The sequence below is a fragment of the Mesoplodon bidens genome (assembly GCF_964165515.1).
Source record: "Mesoplodon bidens genome assembly, chromosome: 9".
NCBI lineage: Eukaryota > Metazoa > Chordata > Mammalia > Artiodactyla > Ziphiidae > Mesoplodon > Mesoplodon bidens.
In genome coordinates, this window is record NC_138166.1 from 99,576,644 (window position 1) to 99,601,391 (window position 24,748).

General features: G+C 44.7%; 1 protein-coding gene across 4 annotated transcripts in view; it reads left to right on the top strand.

Moving 5' to 3' along the window:
• Positions 1-5,480: 5,480 nt before the first annotated feature.
• Positions 5,481-24,748, top strand: part of CUL1 (cullin 1) — a 118,271-nt gene continuing 99,003 nt past the window's right edge. Inside the window, exons 1-2 of one of the 4 annotated variants that reach the window (XM_081244157.1) lie at positions 5,926-6,086; positions 21,483-21,616. The gene's annotated coding sequence lies outside the window, so the exon portion shown is untranslated. Of the gene's footprint in view, positions 5,605-5,679; positions 5,814-5,925; positions 6,087-21,482; positions 21,617-24,748 lie in introns of those variants that run through there. The other 3 variants (XM_081244156.1, XM_081244158.1, XM_081244155.1) reach the window with 3 other exon arrangements.

Below are 24,748 nucleotides of genomic sequence, written 5' to 3' on the forward strand. Positions count from 1 at the left end.
TCAGTATACTGTGTGCCAGGTACTATGATAAATATTGTAGATACAGTAATAAGAGACACCGTCTTTGAATTCAAGCTCATAAACTGTGAGAGAGTGGGAAATAGAGAAGGGAAAATTATAAAGCAATATTGATGAACTCTTTAGTAAGAGTAAGTACATAGTATAAAAAGAATCACAGAGGAAAGGCACCTAATCCACATGTGGGTGTGGAGCTGGGTTGAGGTGTATAAGGTTAGAGAAAGCTTCCTGGAAGAAGAGATTTTAGGACAGTTTTCTGGAGCTCAGTAATTTTCTCACAGAGACAAGGTTGAATCATTTGAAAATGAGTTGCAATTTCTTATGGCCCAACCTAATTGAATGTTATGATGGTGTTCAGTTCCCCAGGTCAGACCTCAAAAGCTTAATTCATGACTATCTTACAACAGTGTTTTCTGTCTTAAGACAAGAGGCCTAGGACTTCTCAACATGCAACATCTGGAATTGGACAGATTAGATTTTTTTTAAGATTTATTTATTTTTAAATTTATTTTATTTTAAAATTTATTTTGTTTATTTATTTTTGGGTCTTAGTTGCGGCACGTGGGATCTTCGTTGAGGCATGCAGGATCTTTTGTTGTGGCATGTGGACTTCTCTCTAGTTGTGGCGTGTGGGCTCCAGAGCACATGGGCTCTGTAGTTTGTGGCACACAGGCTCTCTAGTTGAGGTGCGCGAGCGCAGGAGTTGTGGCACACAGGCTTAGTTGCCCCACGGCATGTGGGATCTTAATTCCTTGACCAGGGATTGAACCTGCACCCCCTACATTGTAAGGTGGATTCTTTACCACTCAACCACCAGGGATGTCCCCAGATTAGATTTTTTTAATGTACTTCCATCTTGTTTCCTCAGTCCCTTCTTTTGTTTATGGCTCTTCTCACCAGAACCTCTGACCCCAAGGCCTTCAGCCTGCCCTGAAGCACTGTTTCTCCCAAACTTCATCTGCCCCAAACTTTCCTTTCTTTAGGCGGTACCCTATCTGGGCTAGAAAGAAGGCAACCTGATTGAACTAATTAGTGCTGAAGTGTGAATGACTCTCAAACCCTGTTACCTCCCAGAGCTATCTGACTCTTTAAGAGTGGATACTAGGAATCTTTGGTGGAATTCCAGGCAATAAAAAAAAGGTCTTTGTGTATTTGTTTGTATAGGCCATTTATAAGTCAAGAGTTGAGAAAGTGGGGCTACCCAGTCTGTGTTCCGCATTCAGACATACTTACTTTGTGACTTTGGTTAAGTAAATTTCTGCTTCCTATTTTTATGGCTGCTTACATTTCATATCATTAAAATACTGTTGGGCTTTTGATGGACTAAACTGAGCTATGAATTTTCTTCTAATGAATTAAAGTAGAAGATTAAAAACCTGCTTCTTCAAAAAGAACTTATGACTCATTGTCATAAATCACGTATTATTTCATCTCTTTTCTGATTGCTTCCTTTGAATGTTAAGTTGGTTGGATCACTCTATTTAGTTATTTAGTAAATGGGTAGTTATTTTCCTAAGAGAAACTAGTTGTTGTTGTTTTTTTAATCATGCATAAAGTATTTCATGATTTGGATTAAATAAACTAATTTAATAGAAAACTCTGTTTACTTAGCTCCTCTTCCTTGAAGTACACTATTTCAAAACAAATAAGACTTATGTAATATGTCATAATGCTAATACCAGAAGTTTTAAGACCATAACATTTGAAACTTTGAAAGAGTAGTTCATTAAATCAGTGGTTCCCAAACTCAGGTCACCAGATTGGCCCTGGATAATTATATCATCAGCATCAGCATCAGCATCGGTAATGTTTGTTAAGTACTTAATTTATAACAACCTCATATGAGATACTATTATCATCTCCATTTCATAGGGGAAGGCCCAGAGAGGTTAAGTAGCTTGTTCAAAGTTACTCAGATAATACTTAGTAAAGCCAGGATATAAACGCTGGCAGTTTCAAATTTCCTCCCTTCCCCTTCCCACCCAATTTTGATTCAGTAGGCCTGGAATGGGCCCTGGAATCAGTATTCAAATCCCCAGGTGATTCTGAAGCAAAGACAGGTTTGGGAACTCTCTCATTAAATGAATTAACTTTGCACTGGATAGCTAGTTCCTTACTCAGGTCTTAGAAACAATAGCTCATAGGGCTGGTCAAGAGACACAGTATCCTTTCAAATTTGATTAGTGAACAATTTTGAACCTCTTCAGTGTCCTTCAGGCTCAATGCCGAGGGGCCTGGGGAACGTCAGGAAAGAGTGCCTGACCAAGGCACAGACCACGTAGTTTAAAGGCATATGTGAGAGGTTGGCAATCATGGAGAGATCACCAAAGCCTGCGTAGAAGGTGCAAAGTAGGCTTCCTGAAAGTGGATGTGAGCTGGATATGAAAAAGGGAGGACGATTTGCAGATGTAGGAAAGGAGGAGGGACCATTTCTGTTTGTTCGGGGAACAAACAGAAGCAAGCCTTCAAAAATGGTGATTCAAGGCTGGTATTTGTGGGCCAACAGTAGACTTAGAAGGATGGGATGAAGTTGACAGTTCCTTTTGGGAAATGGCTGGAGATAAATTTGGAAAAGTAAGTTAGGACAAGATTATGGTCCACCTTAGGTGCCAGGTCAGCGTTTGGCTTGAACCCTATAAACAATGAGGAGACACTGAAAAGTCTGAAAGGACAAAGATTCAGTGATGATGGTAACAGTTTGGAAAAACCATCGGTGGTCAGTCACTACACAGGCTGGAAGGATAGAGCAGAGATGAGAACCAGGAAAACCATTCAGAAGGTTAAAGGGACAACACAGGTGTGGGAAGACATCATAGTAAAGGAGTGGATGTACCCGGACTTGGGAGTCACTGGATCAGGTTACACCACTAATCAAGCTGAGAGATTGGGAGCAAATTGCCTAGGATCTCTGAGTCTTGGGTTTTTCTTTGGAAAGTGGGTGTGATGATGATATCGAATGCCCCCACAGATTGAGCCAAAATAGACAAAGGAGTTCTCTAGGAAGGTGACTAGCTCTGAGATGCAAGGTCCATGGGTCAGTATTTTGAGTTTTCAGGCCCATAGGACTTGGAAAATGTCAGTGTTACCAACAGCTAAATAGGGCAGTCACTGGATTTCCACTGTATGGAAGATGAGGAAAGAAAGGGAACTAACACTTGCTGTTTGAGGAAGTGTGCTGGAATTACAAAGGAATTACCCTTCACGACAACCTTATGAGGTAGGTATTTGAATGCCCATACAACAGTTGGCTTAACCAGAGAAAAAGATGGTGGTTTGAGTTTGAATATAAACCAAGGTCTACCTAAATCTAAAATGTGGGCTTTTTGAACTTCATCATATTGTTTTAGACTTGTAAAGTTCTATTTTATTTAATTGGTTTTGGCCTAATATTCTAGTCTGAGACTATGTTGAATTTTTTTTTCCTGAATTTTGATTCTAACATCTAACAAGTTAATTACCCCTCCAAACTTTGGGTCATCTGAAAGGGGGACAACATCAATTTTGCTGAGATGGGGGAGAAAGATGGAGGAAGAATGTTTTGATGTGGAAAGAGAATAGATGGCCTTGGTTCATTAGGTTGGAGGCAAGCTTACCTGCCTAGAGTAGAAGTGATATAGATGCAACTGGTTGTGAAGTGGACATAAAAGTCAATGGCCTAGGGGACTTCCCTGGTGGCGCAGTGGTTAAGAATCCACCTGCCACTGCAGGGGACACGGGTTCAAACCCTGGCCCAGGAAGATCCCACATGCCATGGAGCAACTAAGCCCGTGCGCCACAACTACTGAGCCTGCACTTTCGAGCCCATGAGCCACAACTACTGAGCCCGTGTGCCACAACTACTGAAGCCCACGCGCCTAGAGCCCATGCTCCGCAACAAGAGAAGCCACCGCAATGAGAAGCCTGCGCACTGTGATGAAGAGCAGCCCCCGCTCACTGCAACTAGAGAAAGCCTGTGTGCAGCAATGAAGACCCAACACAGCCAAAAATAAATAAATAAATATTTTTAAAAAAGTCAATGTCACAGTCTAAGAGCTAAGAATAATAGTGCAGATGAGTGGAGAGCAAAGGCTAGAAGGAATTGAGGTAATGAGAAGTGGGGAGGATGGTATAGGAGGACTAAATCCTTCTGTTAAGGAAAAAGAGAGGTTGGAAGAAAAAAACAGTAAAGAGAAAGTTGACCCACTCAGCTCATGTATTAGCTCTGGGAAGTCACAGGCGAGGAGACCATATTGAATGATGAGATGGGAGAGGGCAGATTAAGGGAAATTGGAGATGAGATACCTTGTCTGAGGAAAGCACAGGGAAGAAGTGAGGATCTAAGAGAAGCCATATACCTACAGCGGAAAGCACTGTCCGCAGGGACAAGCCTTCCCTTTGTACCTTCAGCCTTACCATGTGCCCACAAAAAAGTTAAATGCATCCAAGTTTCTTTTGAATATTTAGAAGTATAGGGTATAAACCAAGAATTTAAAAATCCTCACACAGACTGAGATCACATACTTCGGTGACAAGTATAGACAAAGGCCGTATTTTTAAAGATAATTAACAGATGCTGACAGAAGACCACTTTTTAATAGGAGGAACCACATCTACTAATGGGGTATTTCTTCTAAGAGAAACCCATATTCCTCAGGAAAGAGAGGACTATGGGGGTAGCCCTCTGCTCTGGGCCTAGGATTTCCACCCCAAGGTGATACTTAATGTTTTAGTTTGGAGCAAAACAGGAAGTTAACATTCATCAAGTTTGTTGCCCAGATAATCTGAAATCCTTCCACGCTTGTTCATGGACCACGGGTATGAAAGCAGACGCCCCTCCAAATCCACGCTTCTCACCTGTGCGACCCTAGGAAGCCAGGTGGCTATTTGTGCTGCCAAAATTTGTATTTCAAGTACCCAATTGTGAGTTAATTTCACTTGAATGCGGTGAACTACTCCAGACCCCACGTGAAAACAATCCTATTCTATAGTCACACTTCATCCCATCCATATATGTAAAATCTTCAGTTCCATTCTTGATTTGTCTTTACAGAGATTAATGGTAAAGGGAATCTTTGTCAACATTTGCCTGAAAAAGAGTCGGTTAAAGAGTTTGAAGAGGGAAGCTAGTTTTGGTTTGATTTTAAAGAAACAGAGGGAGAGACGCGCCGAGGAGCTCGGGCTTTCAGGTGCGGATCGCCGAGGCCCGCAGGTGTCCTGGGGCTCGGGAATGGACGCCACGTTTATCTCTAGTCTGTACCTGCTTTTCAGGGCCACTCGCCCATCTCAGACTTTATCAGCCGGTCGGGATATGGCTTTTGGTTATTCTCCCAGCCGGGGAGGCAGATCCACCAGGTGCACGCGTCTGCGCGCAGGAGGGGGGCAGGAGTGGGTGTGTAAGACCTCCTCCTCCGGGGTGTCTTGGGACAGTTTCTCCCCAGGCTGCTGCCCCGACCTAAGAAGGTGACCCCTCCTCGTTCGGCCCGAAGTGGCGGGAAGCCGGGTCCTTAGAGGCGGCCTCTAGGAGAGGGAGGCTGTAAAACCTGGAGGAGGATCCGCTGCGCCCGGCCGGGGAGGGCGCCGGGGTTCAGGGCCAGGGGCCGAGAACAGGTAGAGAGCAGCCCCGCGAGCGGGTCCTCGGTGGCGCTGGGGGACCGGGGGCCGGGGCCGCGGCGGGCGGGAGGTTTCCGGGCCCCTCCCGCGCCGCGGGCTGGTGGGGAGATGGCGGCGACGGTTTCCCGGTTCCCCCGCCCCGGACGCCGATGGCGGTGCGTTCCGGCCCTCCCCCACCAGCTTCTCCCCCACGGGAGCCGTAGCCGGTGAGGCCGGGAGGGCGGGGAGCGGCGGAGGAAAGGCTAGAGGCCGGAGGTTGCGTGGTGCAGGCGGCGGCGGCGGCGGCGGCGGGAGGAGGGCCGGCGGGCGGGCAGGGAGGAGGAGGAGGCGGGAGCCGTGTCGCACGCAGCTCCAGGCGGGGCAGCCCCGGCGGCTGAGGGACGCGGCGAGACCTTGGCGGGACGGGGATTTAACCGGTGCCGGGCCCAGCGACCAGGTGGAGACGTCGCCGGAGCCATTTAGGCACCCGGGAAATGCGGGTGAGTGTCGACGGCGCCGGGGCCGAGGAGAGTCGGCGGCGCAGGCCCGGCCCGGAGCCGCGGTGTCGCAGTGACTGGGGCCGCGGCGGCCGAGCCCAGGCGCCGGGCGAGGCCTGAGCCGCCGAGCCGCGGCTGGGAGGAATGGCGGCTGGGCCGGGGGACTCGTGGGCGGAGGGCGCCGGGGGCGGGAGGGGAGCGCGCGCGGCCCGGCCCTGAGTCACCCCGGCCGGCTTGGGCCTGGCCGGGCCGCGGCCCCGGACGCGGGCACGGGGCGGCCAGGCCCGGACTACGCACTGGGAAAAAGCCCGATTCATGGCGCCCGCCCCTTTCCCAGCGCAACCGGACTCGGGCCGCGGACCCGGGCCGCGGCCGGGCGTGCGAACCTCGCCTCTCCTCGGGCGGCGACCCCCGCGGGGCGCCCGGACCCGTGCCCTCTCTCCCTCGCCCCCTCGGGATCACTTCTCCCCCGAGCGTCGCTTGCCCCGGACTCGTTGTCTCAAGTAAAGTACTGGGCTCGCGCGCTGAAGGAGCCGCGGAGCCGGGCTCTCTGCTTTCCGGTTCCCTGCCCGAGGCTCCCGGGTTCCTCTCCCGCATTGTTGCGACTGTGCGGGGCGCTATTATTGGGTAATAGTCGCCCCTTTGCCCTGTTTTCTTGGGGGAGCGGGCCGGGGAGGCGCGCAGGGATGCGAGTGCGGCGGCCGAACGGGACGGAGCCCCCCCCGGCGCCGGCCGAGCGCCCGCGAGTCGGGCCCGGCCTGCTCCGCCGCCTCGGCGCGCCCCCGGCCCCGCGCCCGGCGGGAGCGCGCGCTGACCCCGCAGGTAACCCGGGCGCCGGCCGCCGCCCGCGTGCAGGGGTCGCCCCGCGCACCCCTGCTTCCGCCTGGGTGTGCTGTAGGCCGAGTGCTGGTTCGGGGAGAAACACTTGGTGAGCATTCCTTGAGACTAATGCCCCAAAGTTCGGGGTTTTCTCCCTTTAACGAGCTCTCTGCCAAAAATAGGATCCTCTTTTCCGATTGGATCCCTGTTGTTGCTCATAGTTCGCAGTTGGGGTTAGTGGTGAGGGTGCAAATGGGGAATTGCAGTTAACTTAACTCAGGTATTTATTTGCTCTGTGTAATTGCCCTTCCCCGTAGGGGCATTAAAACAGTCCAAGTTAGGAGTGAAGTAGTCACGCAGTTTTGGAAATGCACTCGTCAGAGTCACAGAAGGGAACTAAATTCACTTTACGACCCCAGCTTCTAGGACCTCGGCATATCTTAACACGCTGCAAAAGCGTGTGCAGTTGTAAGGTTAACACTTCATTTTGTGGCCACTCTGTCTACCCAATTTTCCGAAATCCTGGAGCGTTTGTGGGTTGTGTAGCAAAATAGGGAATGTTGTTTAAAAAGCAGCAGTATTTCGTCTAAAAAAATTGGATATGACGTTTTCTTGATCTAAAAGTGTTCTTGGATATTAGAAAAAAATTTACTTGAACATTCTATTTGTTGCTTTCCATGGTAAGTCGAAATAGTTGCATCGCATTTCAAATTCCGAAGCATGCAAACAGGAGACTGGCTTGCTTTAACTCTATTATGCCCATTTTTGGAGGTTTCGAGACAGAATGCTCATTAAGCTGGAGAGGGGTGGCTGAAATACTGTCTAAAAATATTTAACTTTTTTTGTCATTGGAGTCATCTTTTAAAAACTTATGTTACAAAAAACCCCACAAAAAACAAAACCCACCTTTAGCTGTAGTAGTAGGGTTTCTCACCGATTTGTAGTATCCTCTGTGTCTTAGGGCCACCGGCTCAGGTCCTTGCTGGTACACCCCCTTTCCTACCGCCCACCACCTCGGGGGAACTAACAGCCCAGTGAATGCCTGGGCTGATTCTGCAGTTTGCTTAGATATTACAGTTCCGTCGACTCCTTTGCCTGTTGCTGAATATTACCTTCTAGAGATAATTAACTTAGCCTGGGTTGCCAGTGCAGCCTTACTTCCCATACTTTTCTGACTGAATTGCTTGAAGGCAGGAGATATTCCTTCTGTATTTTTGCATCCCCAAAGTAAAGAGCATAGAACTTTGTCGTGGGTACCTCAGTTGTTTTTTGAGTGAATAAATCTGGAATAATTCTAACTTACACCGAGTGTTTGACCACCTCCGATTTTGGCTACAGAAGCAGTCACTGCACTTCCATTGCGTAAGAATGCAAGCTTAATTATAGTTGTTATTACAGCACCCCAGGAACTAACACAGTGCCCTGACAGAAAAAATGCTCAGGTTTTCTTCAGCTATGGCAATCCAGGAAAGTGCCAAGAAAACAAGTTGTGAAACTTTAATTTGCTTTTTTTGTTGTTTCAAAGCTAGTTTTAGGGTACAGATTTCTAAAATTTGTGGGTGTGTGTTTAAACAAGATTGAGGTCTTTCCCTTCAGGTTAAATGTTGCAGCCTTACCTTTGAAGTAAAATCATTTGGTGAGTTAAGGCTCTTCCCTGTTGGAGAGATGATGCAAACGCAGTGGTGGTACTAGAGCCCGAGTGACCTTTCTCACAGGAGAGACCTTTCTTGGGTCCTTGAGGGCCTTTTATCAGAAGTTCACGCCCAGTTTGCCCAGCAGGCGTGGTATGCCTTTCTTTCAGCAAGGAAAGGTCAAAGGAATGTGGTTTAGATTGAGGAGTAGTTACTTGCCAGCCTTCAAGTTGAAAATTAGGGCCCAAAAAAACATAGGAGTGTGTTTGTGTTTTATTCCTCTCTGTTTCGGCCCTGCATAGGTTCCAAGGCCATGAGCTTTCTACCTCAGCAATTGAGTCTGGAATAAAATGTCTTTTGGGGACCATTGGCTGAATTTTGAGCTTGTCTTTCAGGTGTGCCTGGAGAAAAGAATGTACCATTTTTTAAGGACCAATTAAGAGTTTACCTTGCTTTTCTGTTGGTTTCTTTGCGGGGAGGGATATCAGGTAGTTTCTCAACAAATCCTCTTCTTTCGTTTGCCTTTCAAAACTAAGAAGTGAACATGAAATGAGGAATAAACCAAATTTAAATAAAACCTTACGTTTATTACTAAAGATTTAAGCTCTTTGTTTATAATGTGTCCATTTAATAATGCACACTATAAACAGAATTATTATATTTGATGGCTTTTAAATTTTTTATTCACAGGGATATAGCTTCTGAAAGAGAGGTGTGTGTAATTTATTCATGTATTTTTGCTTAGGTATAGAAGATGTTGCTTGGGAGAGAAGACATGGGATCTGGTTTGAACTTAACTTTGCTGAGCCTCTGTTTCCTCATTTATAAAGTGAGATGGTTTTTAATTGACTCAAGTTTTCTTCATACCCTCAAAGTCTGGGTTCCATGCGAATGCCATAGCTTCTAACGTTATCAACATTTGAGGAACCATCCTATAAAGCGTAATCTTATTCGTGTTTGAGAAGCAGGGTTGTGAAGCCTAGGCTTGGTGGTCATTTAAATGTTTTCCTTGGGACTCTGGGATCAAGTGAGCAGAGTCTCCTGGCAGCTTCCCCATCACTGCAGCGCCCGTTCCCAGAATTGGCCTTGCTGCCCTTTCCTCATGCTCTCCCTCGGTCTCGAGTATTGTGTCCCCTTCCTGTCACCCGACAGACTCCTGCTGCTTTGGAAGGGCTCCTCTCAGATCCTGATGCTCCATCCGGGGTGGGAGCCTGACCTGCGGTCCCGTGAGGCCCCACCTGGGTCACTGTCCTAGCAGTTAACCTTGGACTAGACTTGTGGTTCCTTTGGAATAGACAGACCTCCTGTAGGGCCGGGACCTTGTGACGGGCAGGTGTCCCTGTGCCATTGCGCTACCTGCTGCAACTCATGTAACGCACACTTTGTTCACGATCATCGACCCACTTAAAATCTTGATCAGGCCCCGCAGAGTGTGGTGCTGTTGTTCAGTCCTCTGACGGCGTCGAGGAAGCAGCTGAGGCTTTGGGTGGTTAAGATCAGGTCTAGTGAGTGGTGAGGCCTGGGTTAAATAAAACATGACAGGGAGACTCCAGGGCTCCAGCTTTTAACTGGATGCTCCCAAAGTGTCTAGTTTATATGAAGGTGGAAGAGGAGAAGAGAGCAAAATTGAAATGCTTTCAAGATTGGTATCTTATCACTGATAATTAGGGCCGAATTCACTATGCAGAACTGGGTTGCCTACCAAGAATGAGCTTATTCTTCTTGGTCTTTTAGTAACTGGGGGACATTGAAGGGGAGTAATTGGGCACTGATGGGATAGAAAGGAACAGTTCTGGAACTTTGGGGCTATTGTTAAGTTGGTGTGATGTGATTCACTGGCCTTCAATTTATGAAACCATTTAAGACTGTTCATATCGAACAAGCTACGATTTTTTAAAAAGGCCTATGTCAGAAAATACTTTGGAAAACAGATTGTATGAAATGTGTGCTTAAAATGTGTATGTACTAGTGAAAATATTTATAAAGTAGTAAAGATGGTTGTAATTTTAGGATGATGAACTTGTGTATTTTTAAAATATCCCCCCCACCCAAGTTTTTATCTTATTTATTTATTTATTTACTCACTCACTTACTTACTTACTTACTTACTTATGGCTGCATTGGGTCTTTGTTGCGGTGCGCGGGCTTCTCATTGTTGTGGCTTCTCCTGTTGCAGAGCACAGGCTCTAGGCGTGCAGGCTCAGTAGTTGTGGCTCGCGGGCTCTAGAGCGCAGGCTCAGTAGTTGTGGCGCACGGGCTTAGTTGCTCCTCGGCATGTGGGATCTTCCCGGACCAGGGCTCTAACCCATGTCCCCTGCATTGGCAGGCGGATTCTTAACCATTGCGCCACCAGGGAAGCCCCCCCACCGAAGTTTTTAAGAACCAAAAGATAATACAAATGATCTGAGGATGGAGGAACCCTCTCAGCATAACACCAAAAGTAGGAACTGTAAAGAGGAAGGCTCTTTTCATTACTTTAGAATAATTAAACTTCTGCAGGTTAAAATGCCATACACAGAATTAAAAAGCAAATGACAAACTGAAAAAAATATTGTAACTTACAAGTAAATTTACTTTGCTTTCTATAAAACGAGGGCTTATAAAAACTAAGGTAAAGACGAAGACCTCCCCTCCCCCGTGGGGGAAAAAAATGAGCAAACTGGTAATTTTTAAAAGAAGGATCAAGAAACAAGACAAAAATTTCAGCTTTACTAGCAGTACTCTTAGAAAAGTAAATCAGTGAGATACTGTTTTTAAAAACTTGGGCATAGATTGAAAAATAAGCCACTTCTGGTGAGGGTATGGAGAAATGAGTCCATTCATTCATTGCCTGAAAAAGAATGATTTTTCTGAGAGAACTATGTAAAAAAAATATATATGTATTTATACACTTTGAAATAGCTAATCTACTTTTAAGGATTTAGTCTAAGAAAATATAAAAAATGATTGATTAATATTCTGTCATGGGTAGACTGTTATTTAATGCTTTCTTATTGAGCATTTGTTTTCAGGTTTTGCTGTTAAGGCTTATGATCTCAGCATTTTTAGATAAATCTTTGCATTTCTGTAATTCTGTATTCAGTGAGACAAAAACATGCTGTAAAACAGTATATGTAATGCTTAATTTTTTCTTTTTAGTGTGTATGTACATTTTTTAAAGGATAATAAGCCAAAATGTTTTTAGTGGTTATCTCTGAATAGTGGAATTATGGGTTATTTTTAGTTTATTCTTTTGGTTTTTATTTTTTCGTCCAACTTTCTATAGCACACATGTATTTATAATGCAGTGGGTTAGCTTATGAAGACAAAAGACAATAGAAGCAGTGAGCCTGCTTCCGAACAAGATGTTTCTGCTCACTCAGTTCAGTGCTGGAATCACTCTGGTGTTTGCTTTATTTGCAGGTCCCTTGCCAGGTGTGTTGACATGTAGGGTAAATATCTGACTCTCAGCCCTCAGGTTCTCCTTGCAGCTCATCTTCCCATCCCCCCATCTTAATCCTTCAGCTGCTTTAGGTCCCTGCCAGTTTCACACCCTCCATGAAACTGTCTTCATCTCATGAACCTCATTTATGTTTTGTTATTTTGTTGAATTACAGCAGTGGATTATGTACTAGTGAATTGTCTTCAGTGTGGAAGTTTCCTTTTCTTAGAGATGCTGTGAACTTCCTGTCCTTTTTTGCTAACTTTACAACTCCTAGCAATAGTAGATGGAGGTTTAAACCTGTCGACATTATGCCTCAGAATGTAAATTTGCTAAAAATTAGAAAAAATAAATTCTTTTGACACATTTTGTGCTGTAGCCTGGAACATTGAAATGTTACTATTGATTTAAAAAACGTACTCTAAATGACACAAATTAGGGATACTTTCGGCCATCTGAGCAAACAGGTGCACAGAACGTGTCCCCTATTAGCTAACATAGTTAAGTGTGCCTGGGCAGCTTCCAGAAGTCAGGACGTGGGAAAAAAGCCAGGGAGCTCAGAGCCCCCTTCCTGCAGTGGGGAGGGAGGCCTGCTCTGGTCAGACTGGAAGGAAAGGTTTGAAATCGTGGATGAGGCTGAGAAACAGGAGACTGCAGACTTCAGTCCCAGCTGGAGGCCCAGGCATGAGGGCTGGAGGCCTTTCCCCTCCCCGAGCCCTGAGTTTGTCTTTGGGAACTAGGGGACTTCAGCTTGGGGGAGGGTGGAGAAGAAAAAAGTCCAAGAGTGATTTCTTCTGACTTCTCCAGTCTTACAGAATCATCTTGCCTGTGGTAATAACCACTATTCCTCAGCACTTAGAATGTGCCAGAGACGGGGCTGAATCCACTTGGGTGGCTTTGGAGCTGTTCCCCCTCAGCTTTCTGCTTCTTGCAAATAAATGCCTCATTTTGGACAGAAGTCTTTCCTTCACTTCCCAGGGTGAAGGTAGCCTTGGACACTCGGTGCAGGAGTGGTTCACTAGTCAGTCGTCAGATAGAGACTCCTGAAACCAGAGGGTGATTAATGTCTACCCACAGGGGACCCAGAAGTCAGAAGGGAGGGCTTAGGGGTGCTGAAGACGCTTGGCCTGACGAGCACTTTTGCCACCCTTACTCCTCAGTGGTACCTTTGCAAGTGTCCTGTGTGTTGGTGCCTTTGTCCTGTGCAGGATGTTGTGTGTTTTGTTTCTGAATGTCTGCAGTTTAACTGGGGCATTTATGGTGAAGCCTGTCATGCCTTTCATCACTTGACATTATGAAGCTTTGTTTAGTCACTCTTATTTTTATAATAAAGGAGCTCAGCTTTACCACTCCCTGCATTTTCAGTAATTTTTGATTTGCCTAGAGCAGTATTTGCCCACCTGTGTTCTGTGACATGTAAGATATTGGAGTGGAAGGGAAGATCTGTGACTAGATACATTTAGGAAATGCTAGGTTGCATATTGAGTGGCTTTTAATATGTTAGTGTGCATTGAGGGTCTTATAGGGAGACATCTATTTTACAGGGAATGTGTATCTTACAGGATATGTGTGCGTATGTACTTGTGTATGTATGCAAGGTGTACCCTTAGTTTAATAATAGCCTTTGGGGGAAGAAAACCCTACTACCACGTTAAAGAGTATGTTTTGTTTTGTAGAGCACATACTGATTTTAGAATTAGAAATGTGAAAAATGGCATGCCATGCAGTAGAGGCGTGGTCTGGAGTAAACGGCTGCGTTCGCTTCTTCCCTCTTCAGTGGAGCGTTGATGAGCATCTGGAAACACCCGTGTTCTGGGGGAGCAGTGTGGGAAGTGCCGCGGAGATCGGGATCCTCATGAGTACGGAGTTAGACATAGTTGTCTAGAAATGGTTCCTGCTTCAGTTTATTCCTGGTCTAAATATAAATCCTAAATGCTATCACAGGAAGTCTCTAAGGAATTTTTTTAAGCACATGGACCGGCATTAATCCGTCCTCACTGCTGAGGACCAACAGCAGGATCAAAGCACACATGGTTCATGTTTTCTTGGAGGTGTCATATGTTGAAAGTACTTTTTAAACCTGGGAAATGCTGGTTGGTAGCATTAACTACAGAGATGTTTCAAAATTTTTAAAGTCTAAACTGCCAGAGTTTTCAAAGCACTTCAGTCCATTGAAACTCAGACTTGGCTTCTCCTCGTTCAGGTTCTGTTAGATTCTTTCCTGTTATTTTAAATGGGTTCCCCTGCATGTCTTGGGCTCAGTGATTTCCAGAGTGTGAACACCGTTCGCGTGATATGTTTGGAAAGTGTAACCAGGTCTGTTCTCTAGAGCGTTTTGGCCGCTTTAAGGAGGGGATGTAACGTGTAGTGTTTTCCAAGCTTCTGGACCAGGTTCTCATCCTTTTATCTTGAGTCATCTCTTGGCCTTAGCTTCTGTGGAGAATACTTTGCTCTTCTGGTTATGTCTCCTTCTCTAAATGGACGTGCAGGAAGTACCTCTGGGACCTGATTCTCTGTTCTAGTCCACTTTGCTGTGGGGTTTTTCAGTTCTGTTTTGGCCGGAGCGGTTCTGACAGTTCTCGCTGGTAGCTGGTTGCCTCCCAGCTGAGCCCCAGTGGCCTCTCTACCTGCCCACAGGGCTTCCCCGTGGCCCACCTGCCCTCCCCACCATCACAACATCCCCACGCTGATCTCATTTGCTCCCCAAGCCACATCCAGCTTCTCTGTTTCGAGCCTTCTCTCTGAGACTGTGATGTTCCATATTTAGTGACTACCGAGTAGTATTAGTTCCTCCTTCAAAATGCCCTGTCTTCATCCCTCCCTTGTTTGGTTCTGCCACCAGCTCCTGTTGCCTTGTGTTCAGCATTTGTCATGGCTCCCTGACTGCAGAGTCTGTCCCCAGCGGGTGTTGGCGTCACCACGACAGGCAGGAGTGGGCTCCGCCCTCCGTCCTCGCCAGCCCTTCACTACGCGTCCCATCTCACCCCCTTAAGCTCAGAAAATACTGAAAGTCGGCCGGGCCGTGTGCTCGGTGCTGGCCTGCGGCACTTCACACTTGAACGTGGCTGGTGTGGGTGGCGGCGCTTTGTCGTGTCCTCGTTCTTCCAACCTTCTACCCATAAAAATGAGATTGCAGTAAAGCAAACCAATTTGGGGAAGTTCGGTTAATTTTGAGATTTAACCTATAATAAATTATAAACGAGAAATTTTCTTTTGATAGGCTGATTTATGGAAACAGTCTCTGATGAAAGAATTCAAGGTTCTGGGCTTCCCTGGTGGCGCAGTGGTTGAGAGTCCGCCTGCCGATACAGGGGACGTGGGTTCGTGCCCCGGTCCGGGAAGATCCCACATGCCGTGGAGCGGCTGGGCCCGTGAGCTGTGGCCGCTGAGCCTGCGCGTCCAGAGCCTGCGCTCCGCAACGGGAGAGGTCACAACAGTGAGAGGCCCGCGTACCGCAAAAAAAAAAAAAAAAAAAAAAAAAGAATTCAAGGTTCTAACCAACAAACCATATGTTACACCGTTTAATTCTGAAAGTATGGATGTGGTGTAAGATGAATATCCACTGTTGCTTTTTATGGTAGATTTATAGGTGAGTGAGTGTGTGTCTAACTAGGACAGTGGATTCCCTTAATAGTTGTAAAAAATGATTTTAAAACACATTCAGATGACTCCCTTGGCAGCAGTTTTACATTAAAAAGAGGGGTTTTCCCCCCAAAATGCAGAGGCAGATTTGTGTGTTTTGTTGGCGGTCTAGTGTAGCCTAAGTGAGTGTAAGTGCTACTCGGGGCGTGTGATCTGAAAAACATTCGTCCTAAATGTGCTTCTTTCTATAGTTCATTGCATTTATACAGTAGTACTTTGCAGAAGTTGATTTATTTGCAAAGTTTTGATGTCTAAATTTTATTGTAAAAATTGAATCATGTTTGTGAAGCTCAAGTCTTCTAAAGTGCCCATTTTTTATATAAGTGAGTTCTTGTTAAACTGTGGAGGAAATTTGATGTTCTTTTAAAAAATACTGTATTTTCAACTGGGAGCATGATTTGATGGTTTTCAAAATAAGCTGTTTGAAGCATAGGCTTGAAAACCTTGCTTGAGAAAATATACACAAGTTAATGAAGTAAATTCTGTGAAATCAAGAATTTTGACAGACATTTCTTGGAGGCTTCTCCCACCAAACTTGAGCTTGACTGTAAAGATGATGGTAGTGCCCCAGTCGCAAGTAGTATTTTGATAGAAATCTGTACCAATCTCAGTATGTAGGATGTTCTTTATTCTTATTTAAAATATGAGGTTTAATTATTGTAGAAGTGAAATGAGCTGCTTTTGTCTCTTCTGCCCCTAAACAGTAACCTAAAAAGCCACTACTTTTATAGTGACCATAAAAACAAGTTGTGCGGATTATGAAGGAAATTCGCTACAAGTTTTTGCAACTAAAAAGAAACATCATGACTAGGACCAGTTCAGCTGAAAAAAAAAACCACAAGTGAAAAATGCTAGAAGCTTCTGTCAGTTTCAGAATCATTTTCTTAGGTGAGGCTGTTACAGGTTTTACCAGACTTTTTCCCTTGTTATAGGTATGGCCAGATTGTTCTCAGTCAGAGCAGGGAGCAAGCCTTTTTAACCACTCCCGCCCCCGCCCCCGCAAAAAGAAAAAACCTCCCTTATTGGAGGTTATCAAATGGTACATTTTCATGAACTCAGAAGACACACTCAAATAATTGAGAGACTGAATTTAATCTGTTTATCCTTGATAGGTGCTAAAGCCCAGGTTTAAACACACTTTTGTGTGTTGTGCACCTCCTCATACCCTTTCCCGGATATTTATAAGTTTCTTGACTACTTGCTGTTGTCGTAGCTAGTACTAGGACATTTTCAACAGGATGCTTTTTATCAAGTCCGCACTGCACGTGTGCACGGGCTGGGTGCAGACGCCCAGCAGCGGTAGGTGCCTCTGGCTCTTCACGACCCCGCGTGGCCAGAAGCACTATCCAGGCGCCTAAAAGAGGGTGCCGTCAGCTTGCTCTCGTACCTTCGGTAAGGTGAATAAATTGGTAAACTGTGTTCAAAACGTGAAAGCTCCAGATCAGATGGAGAGTGGAAGTGGGACTGTTTATTCTTTTTGAACCAATTTGTAGTGAAGTGGGAAGTGTCTTGAAAATTCACTTAGCTAGAGGGAGCTGCTGGTCAGAATTTTTTTTAAATTTTATTTGGTTTGGGCTGCATTGGATCTTCGTTGCTGCGCGCGGGCTTTCTCTAGTTGCGGCGAGCGGCGGCTGCTCTATGTTGCGGAGCACGTGGGCTCTAGGTGCGCGGGCTTCAGTAGTTGTGGCTCGCGGGCTGTAAAGCGCAGGCTCAGTAGTTGTGGCGCACGGGCTTAGTTGCTCCGCGGCATGTGGGATCTTCCCGGACCAGGGCTCGAACCCGTGTTCCCTGGATTGGCAGGTGGATTCTTAACCACTGCGCCACCAGGGAAGTCCCCTGGTCAGAATTTTTGAACTTAAGATAACTTATTTATATTAGTGGGAAAAAAAGTAATGAAAAGCCTTGAAAACCCAGATTAGATGAATGATCTTGTTCACTTAGTGATGTGGTAACTTTCAAAATCTGCTGACTTAGCAGATATTATTTCAAGGTCTAGCACTCACCAACTACAGGGCAAACCGTGGCCACACAGGAGGGAAATCTGCGCATTAGTTGAACAGAATTGTGGGAACTGTGAGTTGAAACATTTCATTGAAACGAAAGTGACAGCGTGTGTGGTAGAACAGTGCATCCTTTACTGGAGCAGCATCCTCACCAGGAGTGGGAGAGACCTGTCATCTGCATGTGACATGTCATTCTGTCTCCCCAGCTGAAGGTCCGTGTCTAGATTTCCACCCTCGGTGGCCTGAAGATGTTTCCTGTACCACCAGCGTCCTGGTCATCTCAGGAGTGAAAACGACTTGCTGTCTGTGTCTGCCTGTCTGTTGTTAGGCTGGGTCCTGATGATGCTGCGGCACCAAGACAGGAGAGAGATGCTGGGATGCTGGTGTGCAGGGAGAGCTCCGCCGCAGCAGGCTTCCACCCTCAGTGGATTCGATAAAACAGCAGCCCACCCACTAACTAGGGTGAGAAACGGTTTTCAAGGTTGTATTTTAGAGCGTTCTATTTCGTGTATTTGGTGGTGGAATGAAAGATCCAGATGAACTTTAAGAACAAATGAAATTTCAAAGAAAATCTGAACTTTTACAGCTGCTTCTGTCTGGATCCCCAGGTCCGTCAGAATACAAGGTTCCCTGTCTTCTGATGATGGGTCCACTTTGGTGGGAATTTGGGAAGTACCCCTGGTGTTATGTTATCCAAGGGTATTGTGAAGTTTTCAGGCAACATTACTTTACTTCATTTTGACTTACACGCTAGCTTTGACATTTCCCCCTGAGAAGTTTTTTGTTGTTTTATTTAAGTACCATGTTAGGAATTTCGAGGACATCTGATAACATTTGTTGAAGTGTTCATATGAATAGTAGCAAATACTTACTGTGTGTACTGGTACCCTTCTAAACAGTTTATTTACATAACTCATCTATACCTCCCAGCAACCTTGTAAGGTAGGTACTGTTATTGTCCCCATTATATATATGTCTATCTGTGTTATAATTGCAGGTAATTATAGGCACAGAAGTTAAGGAATCTGCCCAAGCTCACACAGGCTGTGAGTTGTGGAACCAGAACTTGGGAGTCCCCTCAAACATCCACATGCACTTATATATTAACTATTTGAAATAGTCATGTCACTGTGTAATGTCACTCTGTGCTCCTTGAATTGTTTCTACAGTAAGAAATGCATTTTGTAGGTTAACTTTGTACGTACACAGACATAACTGAATTAAAGATGCACCGAGCGATACTTGTGTTCTATGAGCCCTTCTCTTTTTCACTCCTTTGAAAAGTTCCGGTTACCATTTACTAAGCTGATTTCATGGCCCACACATTAATGGATTGCAGTCCTCAATTTGAAAAATATGTATGGTGTAGATAACGATCAAATGTAATACTGTATTTCCTTGTTTTAAAGTGAACGAAAATGCTTGGAAATGAAATACGTGCAAGCACCAAGCTAGATCATTGAATAAATGTCCCTATAAAAGCATTGTGCTGAAACTGAGAGCTGAAATTCGGTCCTTAACAGTTAAAGCTAGTTTATATGGACCAACCAGTCAGTCTGCATAGCACCTGTTAAATAGTAAGTGGTTATGGTCACCTTCAGGTTTCCTAAAGCAATTTATACCAGTGATGCTCATGTCATCCCACTGGAAGTCCCATAGTAATTAAAATAGGAAGAATCTATATTCTAACGGAATTAAGATTCAGTTATAACTTGGACAATACTTGAAGCTTTGAGTGCTTGTATTTGGATTTTTAGGATTTAAAAAGACTTATTAGTTGTTCAAATACCAAGAATAAAAATTGTATCCTAATTCCTAAGATGCTCATAGGAGAAAATTCCATACCTAATGGCATCCAAAATTTCTCATGATTATAAAATTGTATATGTGTTTGGGGAATGAGTTGAATTAGCATATTTCTATATTTATATAATTAGAAGGACAAAGATTGATCTCAAGGGAGAAGGCAGCTATGTTCCCTCATTTAGTATAAGTTTGAGAGCCTACTAATTTCAAAGCTCTGGTAGTTTTTAGGACGTGGGAGAACTCATAAAACAAACCGTGAAGATTTAAATACATTTGCTCACATCCTACCCCAGGATGGTGGATCCTTGCTGCTTCACTTTCCAAGCCATCAGTTTTACAGTTTTTATCGCCTGTTTGAATAATTTCTCTTAAATTTTATACATAACATAAATGATGTGCCTCCCCCCTCCCCGTTTTTCTCAGTACTGTTACTGTGCTGGGAGAAAATGAAATTACATGTAATAAACATGTTCTAGCATTCTTCCTTGTAATTCTGTATGCTGATGGGCTGGGTGGGTTTGGGTTTTTTTTTTTTTTTAAATCTATTTTTGGCAGCGTGTGGGCTTTCTCTAGGTGCAGAGAGCGGGGGCTACTCTTCGTTGGGATGCGCGGGCTTCTCATTTTGGTGGCTTCTCTTGTTGTAGAGCACAGGTTTCAGGCACGCAGGCTTCAGTAGTTGTGGCACACGGGCTCAGTAGTTACGGCGCACGGGCTTAGTTGCTCTGCGGCAAGTGGGATCTTCCCGGACCAGGGCTCGAACCCATGTCCCCTGCATTGGCAGGCGGATTCTTAACCACTGCGCCACCAGGGAAGTCCTAGGTTTGGGTTTTTTTTAATGTATCATCAGTGATTCAGACGTGTCCCCAAAATATTTGGAATCATCATTTCCCCAGTCGTTCTGGAGCTCTGCAGTGTGCCGGGGCACTGTGTTTGGTGCTGAGGATTTAGCTGTGAATTAGGCCCCTGCCTTCCAACCACAGAGCAGAGCCCATGAATCAGAAGTATTACTTCTATTAAAGTCTGAGGGTCTGGGGCCAGATATTTTTGTTTACAAAGAAGAACCAGTTATTGATATACTTTCCATTTTTACGGTAACAGGTATAAATGTAAAATCTACTTATTGACATTTCCATTATTCAGGTAGCAATAATTATCAAAATAGCCTAATTTTCAATTAAGAAAAGTAAGCAAATATAGTATTTAATATTCAGTACTAGCTTTTTGTTTACTCATGTTTTCTAGATTATAAAATGCAAGTTATTTCATGAGCAAAATATAAAGATCAAAAGTGAGCCTCTACTTTCATTTTTTTGTTTTGATTGTTTTGAGACTCTTTTTTTTTTTTTTTTTTTTTTAGCAGCTGTAGGTTCACAGCAAAATGGAGAGGAAGGTATAGAGATTTCCTATGTACTCCCTGCCCCAGCACATACACAGACTCCCCCGTTATCAATACCCCCCACCAGCGTAGTACATTTGTTACAACCAGACCTCCATTAACACATCATAATCACCACAGTCCATAGTTGACGTGAGGGTTCACTCTTGGTGGTGTACATCTTGTGGGTTTGGACAAGTGTATAGTAACGTGTCCATCACTGCAGTACCGCACAGAGCAGTGCACTGCCTTAAAAATCCTCTGGGCTCTGCACACTGACTTCCCCACCCCCAACTCCACCAAGCTCCTGGCAGCCACTTAAAACTTTCCACTGTCTACTTAGTTTTGCCTTTTCCAGGATGTCATATAGTTGGAATCACACAGTATATAGCCTTTCTCAGAATGGCTTCTTTCACTTCATAATATGCCTTTAAGTTTCCTCCGTGTCTTTTCATGGCTTGATGGCTCATTTCTTTTTAGTACTAAATAGTATTCCATGGTCTGGATGGACCCCAGTTTATTTATCCATTCACCCCGAGGGACATCTTGGTTGCTTCCAGGTTTTGACAATTAGGAAAAAAGGTGCTATAAAGATCTGTGTGCAGGTTTTTGTGTGGACATTAGTTTTCAACTCCTTAGGTAAATATGAAGCAGCACAATTTATTGCTGAATTGCTTGGTAAGAGTGTGTTTATTTCTGTAGGAAACCACCAATCTGTCTTCCAAAGTGGCTGCACATGTTGCCTTCCCGTCAGCAGTGATTGAGAGTTCCTGTTGCCCCACCTTCTCACCAGCATTTGGTGTTGTCAGTGTTCTGGATTTTGGCCATTCTAATAGGTGTTTAGTAGTGTTTCATTATTTTAATTTGCATTTTCCTGATGGTGATATAATGTGGAGCATCTTCTCATATGCTTATTTGCCATCTGAATATCTTCGGTGAAGGCTTTGGCCCATTTTTTAATCAAGCGGTTTTCTTACTGAGTCCTAAGAATTTTTGTATTATTTTGGTTAACAGTTGTTTATCAGATGTTTCTTCTGCGAATATTTTCTCCCAGTCTGTGGCTTGTTTTCTCATTCTCTTGACAGTGTCTTTCCCAGAGCAGATGTTTTTAATTTGAGTGAAGTGCATCCTATCAATGATTTCTTTCATGGATCCTGCCTTTGGTGTTCTGTCTAAAAAGTCACACCTTACCCAAGGTCATCTAGGTTTTCTCCTATGTTGTCTTCTAGGAGTTTTATAGTTTTGCTCTACTTTTCTTTTTAAGGAAGGTTTTGCAAATATTGCATGAATCATGTTCGACATACCAAAAGTGTCCTTGCATTTAATGGGTTAATCATTTTCTGACCACGATCAGGTGAGTTAGATGGTTTCACCTCCTACTACACTATTGTTTTTTGAGAAGGAAGGGAGAAAAAGAGCTATTGGTTGGGAAATTCCTACTAGGTACCAGCCATAGAACTAGGCCTTTTTACATACGATGTCTCATTTAAAACTCTGTAACAGCTCTGGGAAGTTGTTTGGGTCTTTAGTTTCAAATGAGTTAACAGAATTAGAGCTGGCACTGAAGGAACCAAGTGTGCCCTTCTAAGTGAATCTGACTAGCAGTGCTCCCTGGTTTTGGGTTGTCTGGATTTGTCTGTTCTCTGTAGTAATCAGTGTAGTATTTTCTCAGTCCCATGTGGGTGTGATCGGACTTGGGGGTCACCAAGGAGACCCCTGTAAGAGGGCAGTGGGAAGCATGAACTTCAGATCACATTTTGAATTCAAGGTTTCATACGTTCAACTGTGAGACATTGCACAGAAGTTTTATTATGAGACAGCTGTTGTAGTTATCATTGGTTGTATATTATTTTTGAATAGGATATGTGATTTGTCTTAGAAGTTGAAACATGATAGTTGTCATGTTGTATTCAAATAAAAGTTTATAACAGTTATGCTTGTATACTGGCCTTAGGATTTAAAAGGAACACTCATGTCTCTCACTTGCATTGTGTAACGGCGGATGGGGTAATAAGTCATGGCGTTGTCATCGTCCAAGCTAGTCCTGGGTCCTCCTGTGAGACCAGGTGTCAGGAGAGGCAGGTTTCCAGGGGCCCCATCAGCAGCAGAGCCGGCACCTTCTCCCGGCCGTTAAGGGGCGTCTCCACGTGGCTGCAGCCGGCTCCCACTCTGGACCTGCATTCTCAGAGGTACCTTCTCCTGGCACCTGCTGCAGTCAGCGACTTTCATCCTAGACCTTCTCCCTGATTGATCACAGCCTTTGACCCTGTCGAGGACTAGAGGTTTCGTCCAGCTCTCCTCCCCGAGCTTCTGTTCTCTGGCCTCTGGTTCTCACACCTGTGTCCCCCCCGGCTCGCAGCACTCCTCTCTCCTGGGGGGCCAGGGGGAGGGGGGCTCCCCCATGTCCTTTAAATACAGGTTTTAGTTCTCATCGCTGTTACGTTCTTCCCTTATGCTGTGAAGATTTTATCCACGTTAATGCTGACAGTTTTATAAACCTTTTTGCAGATTACCAAATTTTTTTCTACAGGTGTGATTTCCTTTGGGCTACAGTTCTGTATTTTCAAACTGCCTGATTGAGCATTTTCATTTTGGTATTATTTTTTTTAATTGCTTCACATCCATCATATCTAAAATTAAGTTTCTCATCTTCCCTTTAGAATCAGACTTCTTCACATAACTTACCAGTTTCTCTTAATAATATGACCTTTTTCTTTTGGGTTGTTTCTCTTTGACATTTTTACCCCTGGTTTTTTTCCAGCATGAGAATTTTTTTAAATGAGTGTTCAATTTAGTGACATAAGGAATTTTATAATAACAGATTTATGAATGTCTAGATGATCATCACTTAACCCAGAACTTCCATGAGACTTCGTGCTTGTGAATTCCTATTTATTTACAATTATATCGTTGCCAGTTATTACCTAAAGCAGAGAGCACAATTGGTTGAGACCCGATAGGCCAACTATGGCTCACAGATAGATGTTTTTATAACTTTTACAGTGTCACTTTTTGCTTTTCTCAGTCATGAAAGATGTCCAACAAAGAACAGCAAACTTCACCCCTGAGAATTACACGTTAACGTATTTTAAATATTTCCCGTTTTTTTAAATTTATTTATTTATTTTTGGCTGTGTTGGGTCTTTGTCGCCGCGCCCGGGCTTTCTCTAGTTGTGGCGAGCGGGGGCTACTCTTCGTTACTGTGCACGGGCTTCTCATTGCGGTGGCTTCTCTTGTTGCGGAGCACGGGCTCTAGGCACGTGGGCTCAGTAGTTGTGGCGCACGGGCTTAGTTGCTCCGCAGCATGTGGGATCTTCCAGGACCAGGGCTCGAAACTGTGTCCCCTGCATTGGCAGACGGATTCTTAACCACTGCGCCACCAGAGGAGTCCAATATTTCCTACTTGAGGTATAAAAATTTTTATGGCAAGCTGCTGTAATTCCACAGTATTGATGAGCAGAAATGATCCTGGCAATAACTGTCATGGAGTCATGAAAATACCTGTGATTTCCTGGTGGCAGAGTCAGAGGTCCTGCTAAAACTGTTGTGGACTGCTGCCTACATTCATAATTGGAGGAGTGGTCGGGTTTCAGTCAGAGGTGAGTGGGAAATAAGATGTACGTTTTTCCCCACCCGCGTTTGCAACCCCCTGAGTTCTGTCCACGGACCCCCACTGAATCTCACCTGCACCCCTCTCCTCCGCCCATGGGTAACCATTTGTATTAGTGTTTGGTCTATGTTCCACTTGTTTCTCTTCGAAAAGAAAAATAGAGATCTATCTCTGGGTGTTAGTATTTACTCCCCTCCCCTCACACACACAGGGAACGTTGCTTTTTTCAGCTACTGTGTCCACTGGGAAGTCACTGTATTGTCAGTGAGTAGGGGCCGCCCTCCTTCCTTTTTTTTTTTTTTTTTTTTTTTGCGGTACGCGGGCCTTTCACTGCTGTGGCCTCTCCTGTTGCGGAGCA